Source organism: Rhynchophorus ferrugineus, unplaced genomic scaffold (genome assembly GCF_030347505.1).
Source record: "Rhynchophorus ferrugineus isolate W39M unplaced genomic scaffold, kcgeb_rfMv2 rfM1, whole genome shotgun sequence".
In the NCBI taxonomy this organism is placed as follows: domain Eukaryota; kingdom Metazoa; phylum Arthropoda; class Insecta; order Coleoptera; family Curculionidae; genus Rhynchophorus; species Rhynchophorus ferrugineus.
In genome coordinates, this window is record NW_027472580.1 from 29884570 (window position 1) to 29896805 (window position 12236).

General features: G+C 32.6%; 1 protein-coding gene across 3 annotated transcripts in view; it reads left to right on the forward strand.

Moving 5' to 3' along the window:
- The window catches only part of form3 (FH2 domain-containing protein formin 3), an 89924-nt gene that overhangs the window by 33833 nt on the left and 43855 nt on the right, over window positions 1-12236 (forward strand). The window contains exon 1 of one of the 3 annotated variants that reach the window (XM_076419278.1): window positions 4025-4138. The exons of the other annotated variants lie outside the window; for them this stretch is intronic. The gene's annotated coding sequence lies outside the window, so the exon portion shown is untranslated. Of the gene's footprint in view, window positions 1-4024; window positions 4139-12236 lie in introns of those variants that run through there. 3 annotated transcript variants of the gene reach the window in all.

Sequence of the window (12236 nt, forward strand, 5' to 3'; positions counted from 1 at the left end):
TAGGGTATTTATAGATGATTAATGATATTAGTTTACGTCATGGGTACCATATAACAATTTATATAATGTTTACGACAATTAAAAATAGCTATTATGCGAAATTACCATTAAATTTATATCCAATGAGGTAAATTTGAATGTTCTTAATAATATGGTTGGGTAATGGCGACGATTTCTTCGAAATTACACCAATTAAAGCATTTGCGGCTATCGTAGGAGGCGTAGCGTAAACATGCCTCAGATCCAGAGTGAATCACGGATGTCTAATTGATGAGTGAATCGTTTATTTACTCTCTAACCCATCTCACTATTATATATTCAATTTTAGTTGATGTTTTCACTTTTCCCATTTTGGAGAGGCGCTCCTTTTAGAATCAACTGATCTGTCCGAATTTTAGGTCTATTTGTCATGTCTATATTTAAATCAGTGAATATATATTGCTATTAATTGTTTATATTTTTGTCTGAAAAAATTTTAAGATGTACGTAAATTAATGTAAATTGCCTAGGGTATTTTAGGGTCCAATATTTCTTTTACAATCAGATTATAAGTTTTGATTATTTTAGGGAGAGTTTTACTAAATGGCTTTACGGAATGTATACTAAAATGCTGCTATGATTTTTTTCAATTTTTATTTCTGGAATACCCTTTAAACCATGTGGTTTTAATCCCTTCAATCAACTTAAAGTGATGTCCTTGTTTTTATGTGTTGTTTGTTGAGTTTACAGAATAAGGATAACATAAATTACATTTCTGTTGAAAAAATAAAACAAACAGTTTATGAGAATGTGCGTTTCTGTGTTGAAACGTGGTATCCTTAATCAAATAGCCTCTAATTTGCTTTGCTTTTGCGACATTTGCTGTATTAAATGTCTTAGATAGTAAGAGCTATCATGTTGTGATATCAACTAATTTACTTTTCGAAGAAGTAAAGTACAGTGATACCTCCGGTCCAATATCCGAATGAAACACAGTCTTTTGACAATCATATATTGGTTCTTTAAGCCTCAAACTTGACGCCATCAATGTGAAAACGGTTTCAGAGTTTAATCAGCATCCATTTATTTATATTCAATAAATTCAATAAAATTTATACGCTTTGCATGGTCATTAAACTTCAGTTTTTATGCCACTTCAATTCAGCAATCATGAAAACGCATATTCTTGTTCAATATATGCTGTAAAGTGTAGATGCCAAAAATATCAATATTTCACAATGTTTGATTACTGAATTTTAAAGGTTACTTTTTAAAATGTTTAAAAAATATCGATATATTTAAAAGGTATTCAATATTTGTGGCCGTATCATTACTGAAATAATGTTTCAAAAGATTTACAAATACCGAATAACAAACCGAGAAATTAAGAAAATATTTATATTTTGTTACATATGGTAAGAATTTATAAAAATGGTGGAAAGTTATACACACATTCCAAGGATCAGTAATTTATATCTCAGTAAATTGATTGTTAGTAAATTATTGTATCACAGGTCTAACGTAGTGATCAAAGCGACGGTACATTACTACTTCGACAATATGACGTAACTGTAAATTTGTTCTTGACTAGGTGACCAGGTGAACTTCATATAATCTACATCTATCTTACAAATTTTCTCTGACAATAACAATAGCCACTTCATATCTGGCATCATATTTACCGAGTCGTTCCTGGATGACAGGAACACTGCGTCTGCGGAATCACTCAATTTCATTGTACCCTACCCGTCGTCTTGTTTGATATGCAGGGACTCGTTGCATTCTAAGCCTATCAATTTAATTTCCAGTGACTCTCGAACGAAATTGTGACGTATCAATACGACTATTATCATTCCTCTGGCATAAGTACGATTAGCACGTGAGTTATCTCGTCGAACATTTGATTGACTTCCACAACCTAAGTGAAATTTACTCGATCGCAATTAGAATATAATTCGAAATTGCAGTTAACACATAGTTATATCATATTAGACATATATGTTATTAATTTTTACTTGATTTTCATGCTATCGAACTAATATAGTTATCAAAAAAACCTACATTTCTATAAAATATAAATCACTGTAAAGCATTAAATCATCAATACCGACAAATAATCTTCAATGTTGAATAAATTATATATTCTAATAGTGGCCGGTAATTTTCAATATATCTAGCCACAAAATGTACGAGTACTGTAGTAAATATTTGACAACGTTCGATCTTTCCTGACACCAAAACTTTTGATGACAGTGATAATGACATTTTTTTAGTAAAAACAACATTGATGATTTTGCTATTTTTAACAGACTTCAAATAAAGAGGAGGTTCTATGTTCTTATATTTTTTATGTATGTTCGCCGATTTCTCCGTCAATTGTGAACCGATTTTCAAATTTTTTTTTATTCGAAAGAGTGCACTTCCGAGGTGGTCCCATTGGACAGGATCTGATGGTGGAATCCGGAGAAATCGATGGAAACCATCATATTTCAAAGCACATATAAAGTTTTCACATATTTTTTTATTTTTTGTGTATGTTATTGCTGCGCTGATGTGACGGAAGGTACAACTAGGTTAGGAGTTGTATCTTGCTTATTAAACATTAACCATATCATATGGGAAGCGGTAGAAATATTGCAGACAACTGCCTCTATGGTTTAGTGGTTAAAGGGTTCAGCTCACACACGGAGGTCGCGGATTCGATCCCCGACGGGATCAATGACCTTTTGTAGTTGTTCTAGTTGCTTACAACATTTGTCAAATCACCTTTAATCGTTTTTTATATCCAATCATTGTTTCTTTACTCCTATTTTTCCTCATACCTTTACTTGACCGACCAATTGTAATACTTAATAAAATAACCGCGTAATTTATTGAGTAATTATCTAACACCAAAAAGAGAAAAATTAAATATTAAAAAAAATTGAACCTACTTACTACTAAAAAAATAACCGAGCCCAAACATTACAAAAATAATAATATAATTTAGTGTCATATACACAAAATCAAATTACGAACAAAACAAATTTAATTTATTGCTCTTACCGACTTCAAACTGATCAGTTGGTAGTAGTTAAAATGATATTGTATTAGATATGTATTAAGCTAAATTGTGTGTATATGGTAAATTATAAAATAAGTGTAGTAGATAGGTTAAATAAGGTTTTTGTTTATTTATATTTAGCTATTAGAATAACTATTATGTACACATTTTATTTTAAAACATTTTTTTGTATTAAAAATCATAAAATATAAAGTTTGATTAGTTTTTACCTTTTAGTGTGTTCCTTTTTAGGGGTTCATTTTTTTAAACATATTTTATTTCCTCGTATCTATATTCTATATTTTCAGATCATATAAACTTTCTTCGACTTATATTAAATCTTAACTTATTTTGGAATCAGTCAGTAATTAGACAGGGTTAAATTTCTAAGGATGTCTTCTGGGATGCTCTCTAAGGAGTTTAGTCACCAGTCGGCAGATTTAATGGCCGACATTAGTTTAAGTAAAGTAAAGTTTACCAAAAAATTGTTACATTAATTAATGATAATTTTATCAGATATCAGTCAAATATATCATATCAGATATTTATTACTACCTAGTAAGAGAACTGTATATCTGATTTTAAAAAGTTTCACTGTCACATTCAAACTGTACTCTTCTGAAGTTGACCTTACTTTAGGTGCATAAAACATTTTTTTAGATTCGCTTAAAAATCAAACTATCTTTGTTAAAAACGTCAAGTATTTTTTAATATTTTAAGCGGATAATTGCACCGTGCATAACCGAAACCCAAATGTGCTAAAAACAATCGAAAAAAGTAAAAGTATGAACGAGATGAATTCGATCGCCTTTGACCTATCGGTTACATGGACATTATTCAACTGCTAGTTATAGGTTCACCGTTGCGCAACGCCACCATTTTCACGTATAACATAGAAAGCAGATAGAAAAATAAATTGATTCGCAGTACATTTACCACTGACTTATTACTATTCTATCGATTTTGGAACAAGGTCAACAAATTTCATGTGCAAATAGTGAATTTGCGTAAAGTTGTTTGGCGTGAGAAATGAAACAGTGGCGTTGTGTTAGGTCGATACGTTCGCGCGTTGTTAAGTCATTGTTTGAGTGAAGATGCGTTTTCGGTTCCTTTTGGGTAAGTCACTTATTTATCTTAAATCTTTAAAATAAAGTTCCTGCCTATTAGTATGCCTACAGTACTAGTCCTCTATTTTTAACACTAATACATATATTTAACTTTTGTGTAACACTAAACTACAAAATAATGTAATGGAGTTAAACTTTCCTAATGTTTCTTAAATTTCATTTTTTTTCAAATTTCTCGTTTTGGTCCATGACCTTTTACCGACTTTTTGGTAAAATCGTGATTCTGTTACTGACGAATTTTGGAGTTTTCTAAATGAAAAACTGAATCGAATCTGATGAGCCGCCTTTGAAGTTAGATTTCTACCATTAAAGGAATTTTGCAGACGGACGGGGCAAGGTCTGGGGGAGGCATTGTGGATGCATTAAAACTTACCAGCCAAACTCTCTTAAACCTCACCGAGTCAATAACGATGTGTGTGGTGTAGGGTTGTGGTAAAATAGGGCAACGCTTTTCAGATTAATACATTGTGGTCTTTTTAAGCCTCTTTTAGACGCACTAGTTGTAGACAATAGTGTGTTGAATTAACGGTTTGGTCAGATTCGAGAAGCTCATGATGAACAAACCCCTTTCATTAAACATTTAACACCAACTACCTTAGAGTTAGTGCTGGCTTCCAACCATTTATAAAACTTGTCACAGTCGTTTTTGCACATGAGTAATCACAACTTTAAAAAATAATTCGATTGCGTTTGTTTTCAGCAGCGATATCGTGGATATGTGGAAATCCAGTTTTGGTATTTATTGTAGATAATATATATTGTTCAAAACAACTTTTTAATCGTTGCTTAATTAATAGCGATAACATGATGAAATATATCTAGACGATAGGACGGTTTTCCCACTGTTCCCGTGTTCGTGATTTTTTTATAATGGTGATTGCCTTTAAGGCAAGACTGCAAAATCTGACAAGGAAAAATGATTCGAGTTACGCCAGAAACCAGACTGGGTAAGACCGGATATTTTCTAGAATGATCTCCAAGTTGCTTACTCACCCGTCTGTAGGCTTAATGCCGAAGACCGTGGTTCGGAGACCACGTTAAACTGTAGGTGTAGTCCAGATAAACCCTAGCGCTGGTAAAAAAAAGTCTCCTAAATTATAATAAAAAAAACTTTTCTTTACTTTTTACTTTTTCACGTCAAAATGTTTCTTATTTTCATTTGCATCAATTCTAAAGCTTATTCTAAAGTGGTGTTAAACGTTTTAGTCTACGCACTTCACTATCACGTCGCAGATTTAGCTGATTAGCGAGTACATTGGGATGCACTGACACTCTTTCGAAGTACTTCACACAAACACGATGAGTTACACTCGTTATAGGTTCTAGAGGAATATCGTGTTGTATCACTTTATTTGAAATATAGTACGGAGCATCAACAATGGCACACAACACCTTATTTTGGAACCGTTGAATGATGGATATATTAGATTTGCTAGCGGTACCCCATAGTTGGATTCCATATGTCCAAATGGGCTTGAGTATAGACTCATACAGCAATACCTTGTTATCTAATGATAACTTGGATTTGCGCCCGATGAGCCAATACATTTGATATAATTTTAGTCCCAGTTGTTTCCGTCTAGAGAGTATGTGTTTCTTCCAGGTTAGGCGTCGATCTAAATGCATACCAAGATATTTAACATGCTCTGCTTGGGGGAGTTGACGATGATTGATATTCACTGGTGGACATGTTCTTCAACGCAGGGTAAACGTTATATGCGTGGATTTTGTTTCATTGGCTTTAATGCGCCATGTCTTCAACCATAATTGTATTTGCTCCAGGTGGGTTTGTAGGTTTATTGATGCTGTGACTAGATCTTCATGGGATGCTAAGAATGCTGTATCGTCTGCATATGTTGCCACAGTAGTTATTTTTGTGGTGGGCAGATCAGCCGTATACAGAAGATACAGTACTGGACCCAGTACACTACCTTGCGGAACTCCTGAATATATGGGATTCAATTCGGTATGTTCATCGCCTTGATTTACAATAAAATGTCTGTCAGTGAAATACTTATTGCCAATAGGGCAGATTGTGGACTCACGAAGAGTAATAAAAATTTTTTTTAAAAATTGTATCAATTTTCCTGATTTGTATTACATACATTTACTCTGGTGTGATAATCTGTTTTTAAAACAATATTTATGTATATTAATGAAATGTACCTTTATTGTAGTGGTAGAATTAAAGTTGAAATGCAAAAATAGTACTCAATAGTATTCTCACCATAAATATATTTGTTTCTATTCTTTATCAGTATGTGTGCTCCTTAGCTAATATTGCTGCACAAGCCTAACCTATTATTTTTATTTCCCACAATAAAGTGTAAAAATACGGATTTTGTTCGATTTGTTTTCGACTGGAGAGTAATCTTCTGATCATGGAAAGATCTTGGAATGTCCGATAGATAGGACTTGTTGACAGCAGTTAGGTCTTCTGGGAGGCCTAACCGCACGCATTTTGCGATCAAACCGTCGTGCTAGACCTTCTCGAAAGCTTTGGTTAGGTCCAGAGAGACTTCTCCAAGCTTTTTACGTTGGCCAAGAGCGCGATGGATGTGCGCAGCCAGACAGGTTAACTGATGGATGAATGATGAGCGCGAAAACCGAATTGTTCGTCAGGGATGATGTTGTTTTCCTTTGTGAAAGAGTTGAGAGCGTAGAGTGTTGCCCTCTCGGTAATAATATTTATAGCTATAATTATATATTCGTTTATACAATAATTTATAGTTTCTAACTGCAACTAATGGGACACAACCCATTCTTTAGCAATATTTTTAAACATTACAAAACTCATATCAATCTCATCAAATCGGATAATTTTAATTCATTTTCAATTTATACAAGATTATGCCGTTTTTATAGGATTTATATCAGGTCTTAAGCTGATTAGCATTGTATTTTTTGATGACTTGTCGAACAACTCCTTCGGCTGTTTAACAAAATGCTTTTTATTGATTATCAACTCAAGAGTAGTATTAGTAGATTGACAGTGATGTATCTATTAATAAAATAATGACCGTTGACATTTTATTTTACGTCGCTTCAATCGTGTTAGAATAATATTTCTGCGGTTACTCTTATGTTCGTTTTATTCTTAATGTCAGTAACTTGAATAATGTTATTTAAAATGCTAGGTGCTTGAATGTATTTTCATCAGCGACATATGTCAACACAACAACTGTTAAATTCGATGATTTTGATAGTTCTCCGCACAAAATAACATTTTTCTTTTTACAATGATTAAGTTATTGAATAGAAATGGCTTAAATGAGAAAATACCATTTTGAAGTGTCTCAACATTGAGGTTTCATTGCTTGCCAGAAAATAAAAGTGTATCTAGCAATGAAAAATGTTTCTAATAGGTGAATACCAAATACAAAGAGTCATGAGTTAGTTCAGAAAAGTCATCTACATCGACTGCTCTACATCATACATGATGGGATCATTAAGATATAGTGTATTACAAAGTAATAAACCATATAAAACTGTTACTGAAGATGTGTACCGATATCAATTGAACAAGTTAAACGACAAATTGTTGGTATTGTTGCAAAAAAGATCAGCAATTACGAGTAACAGAAACATTGCCTTGAATGACAACGTTCGTCACATGTTGCACTAATTGTAAAGAATTCACTGAAGCTCGTACGGGAAGTACTTAACAGACATATATTCTGATAATTATTTGTTCAGATCAATGCAGCATGGCTTGGCTAGCATACCGCTTAAAAAGTGTCATGTATTAAAAGATCCAAAAGTAGATCGTTGTAGTTTGCTATCAATTCAACATCGTTCTTTGGATGCGGTGAATCTATGTAGCCAAAGTGATGAGAAAAGGTAGTAGTAAATGATCGAAAATATTTTGATTAATATTATTATGTACCAATTCTTCTCAATATAAATAAAAAGCGATCTGAATACATGCAATCATTTAATATCTTACTTTCAATCTTAGTAAACTATTATTTGCAAAGATCTCGGCTTATATTTGCAAAGCCTTGGTTGTAGTACCAAATGTTATTTAAAATAATTTTATTAATTAGATTGGATGTATATTGTTTACAGTAAATTAAACTTTGTTACAAGACACAAACTTGAATTAAATTAGAGATCGTGTATTGCGATTTTCAGTATAAAATATTACTTCTTCTGGTTACATTTCTCATTCTTTATTAACAAACATTATTGATCAAACACTGATTACTAAGAATTTGTTTGTCGCCTTTTTGCCACAACTGTTTAACATGAGTTCTGAACCATGGTCCTCGGTATTAAGCCTACCGACTGGCGAGTGACCCACCCATTGGAGATAATCCCAGAAGACCCCCGGTCTTACCCGATTTTACACTCTCGTTTATTATTAAACCGGCGACTATCGCGACAGTAGGAGGACCATTGCCCCAAACAAGCCAGCTTTTAACAAGAAATAAAATTGTTTATTGTTTTCAATATACTGGTAACAATGACATTTAATGTATATATCTATGAAATAATGTTCATTATATACCCTTTAACGATCAGTAGAGCTTAAATAGTGTAAATGTTAATAAAAATAGTATGTTTGAGTAAATAATAATAATAATAAATGTTCTGTAAATGGTCTTAAAATGGTTACATTTTTCAGAATAACTTCCCATCTACATGGACAATATATAATAATCTATAACGTTGCTCTCCAAATTCTGAAAGTTCTTAAGTTCACTCTAATTTCTACACCAGTTACGGGTAGTAAAAAATAGCTTATTCAATTGTTAACATAACAGTTACAATTTCCTATATCTCCTATGATAATAAATGAAAAAAAACTGCAGGGATTTTAGTTCGGGTTTTTACCTTTATATTTTTTATATAAGTCAAATAAAAATCTATCACAGGGTCGAAAATAAGTTAATAACAAATTGCGATGTTAAATTTCTTCAATACAACAGTTAACATGATATCATGCAACGTTCCATCGTTAAACAAAGTAGCAATTGTTACAATCGGAGCTTAATTTTAACTTAATATATTTTTCATTATCAGAGATACGATGATTTCATTAGATTTCATTAGATTACGTACGTTTACAGATTTTATGGTTACGTATAATCATATTTTGATATGGTATGGATGAGTATCATTTTAACGATAATCCAGTCAGTCAACAAGAAACAAATAAAAACGTAACATTATCACTATTTATGTCGACTGATAATTTGAAATAATGAAAATGGATAGGATGGATAGGAGCTTGTAGGCTTATTACCCTATATCATAACATCGACCCCTAGACCGAAAATGTTAGTTTTCTATCACTAAACATGATATTTTTTTTGATGATATGTCAGTTAATCTCCAATATGATGCTTTTACAATTACTTGATACATATTTCTAAGAGAACCCATGGGTTCTTACTTAGCCTCTAAGTAATAATGTTCATGTATTAATTAACACTGCTCTGTTTTCTGTTAAATACATCATACCCTATATGTCACTACACTATAAGATCAGATGGTTTGATTCTGTTGAGCTTGTGTCCTGCTCGGGCATTATCTAAGAGTCGCAATTCTTTGGTAATAACCATATAAACCATATAAATAACATATTATATTAGTATGAAATTTGGTATAAACCAATTGAACCGTTATCTGAAGGTCTCAGTATAAATAAATATTAGAACACAATAGTATCTGGGTGCATCTAAGATACCTCTAGATATCAAACATAGAATATTAGTATTTAAAAAGCTTATTAGTATTAATTTACTAAATAATTTAATATATATATATATATATATATATATATATATATATATATATATATATATATATATATATATATATATATATATATATATATATATATATATATATATATTATGGGTTTATCTGGACTGGACCTAAAGTTTAACGTGGGCTCCGAACCACGGTCCTCAGCATTAAGCCTACCGACTGGCGATTGACCAACTTTAGAAATTATCCCAGAAAACATCCGGTCTTACCCAGATTGGTTACTGGCGTGACTGGGATCATTTTCCTTGTCGGATTTTACACTCTTGCCTAGAACAATCACAAACATAAATTTACAATTATGCGCCAGCAGGATTCGAACCCGCGTCTATCGCAACTGTAGGAGGACCGTCCTATCGCCTTTACCACTGCGCCACCAAGCCAGTTTATTTTTTTAAAGTATCTTTGCAATAAAAAATATAATAACCATAGTTCTTAATAACGCAGTTCTTATAAACATCTGTACGGTTGAGATTAGTCAAGGAATGTTTCATTTTTTTGTGTATTAATGCAATGGAATGTGTTAATTTTTTACGTCGCATAAAAAAATACTCTAAATATCCTACGTCTGTACATCTGAGTGTTTCAACAAATCTGATACGTACGCGTTGAAAATAATAGGCCAATGCACGAGGAGAAATTCCGTCACTGATTTACCATTTCCTTTTTGAGCCGTAGCTAAGAATGCGTTTTTAATTGTCACAAATCATTTTTTCTGATTCGGTTTTATTAATGCGCTCAAACCGTTTCCATATACTAATTCACAGTCAATTAAGGAAGATCGTATGGCGACGTCGGTTTCGTGCGTGCGGTTCGGGACCCACTTGCGGAGAAGACTTGGGGTTAGTCGCGCGATGTTATCTCAATCTGCCGCCTGACGCTCGAAGTCTATATTTATCTAACCTAATTACGATGTCTATTTCTGCAAATTTCGTGTGCGATTTCGGTCGAACGACCGCAAACGCGACTGCAGAAACGGGAAAAACGCTTCCTCGACATATAAATATCAATTTCATAACTCTAATAACTAATAAAGATTCACCGATTCAATGGAAACCTGATTTCTTCTAAACTAACATTTTCAAATGTTGAGTTCTTTTTTATTTAAAAGCACATGGCATACATTAGAACCAGTTATTAACCACAACTATCTATAGTTGTTCAAATAAAACAGTCAATGCACGTCATAAATGACGTAGAATATATTGCCAAGTTCAATTTGTAAAAATGTTAAATTCGTTTTAAATAAAGTGCAGATTTTTTATTTTCATTTTACTAGTTTTTTCATTCACACTTTGCTTGTTTCTTGCGCAACATACCCAAGTATTTCATTGTGTTCAATAAGTTGGAATACAATATAATCGCCAAAAGTAGAGCTAATAATTGGGAGAGAGTTTACATAATACACTTTCGAGTGCAACCGTTAAAAATACAAATTCAGAATGTAAATTTGGAAAATATATTATTTGACTTTGGAGAGAATATGTGTTAAAAAAAAGTGCTAAGAAAGTGTTAGAATCAGTTTTTTTTATGGATATAAATGGAATTTTGTTTGCGGATTATCTTCAAACAAGTAAAAGAATAAACCCGATGATTATTCAATTAATAATCATAATTAACAGGATCGTAATTGATTAAGATACATTTGTGACAAAAGTCTGTTTACAAGCGAAGAAGTAATAGTAGCGGTAGCAGGTGCGACGGTATTAACGTCCTGGTAGGCCGAACAAAATTAAAGAAGCAAAATTGCAGAAATTATTGGATGAATATACAACACATACCCAAAAATAGACTCGTTCATGGCACTCGGGAAAATTCGTTATATGCAGTAGATACTTAAAATGTATTTATTCAAAGTATTGGCTATTTGATTTCAATTATTTTGGCTATCTCTCAGGCAATTTATGAATGTCATTCCAAAAGAACAGTTTCTCTTTTGAGCTAAATTATTTATCGCGCCATTTTTAACATCCTTGAAATAGGCGAAATACTACTGTGCAAGCGCGTGCCCCATCGATGCGAAAAAGTGATAGTCCGAACCCCATCATGTGCTTGAGCTTATTGTGGACATTTTTGGATCAACCCAGGATTCAAATTGATTATTTGTTGCCCGTAGCGTCTCTGAAATTCATAATCATGGTCGTTTACCTTGCAGTTGATGGTTCGGCTTCACCAGATGATAACCGTGACTTTTTTCGCTTGAGATTTTCAACGTAAATTAACTTCTTGTCTCTCATATTCGATGCCGAAATAACTTCCTTTTATACCTTTGCAACAACATTTCACTGACGATTTTTTGATTTTAAAATTGTCTG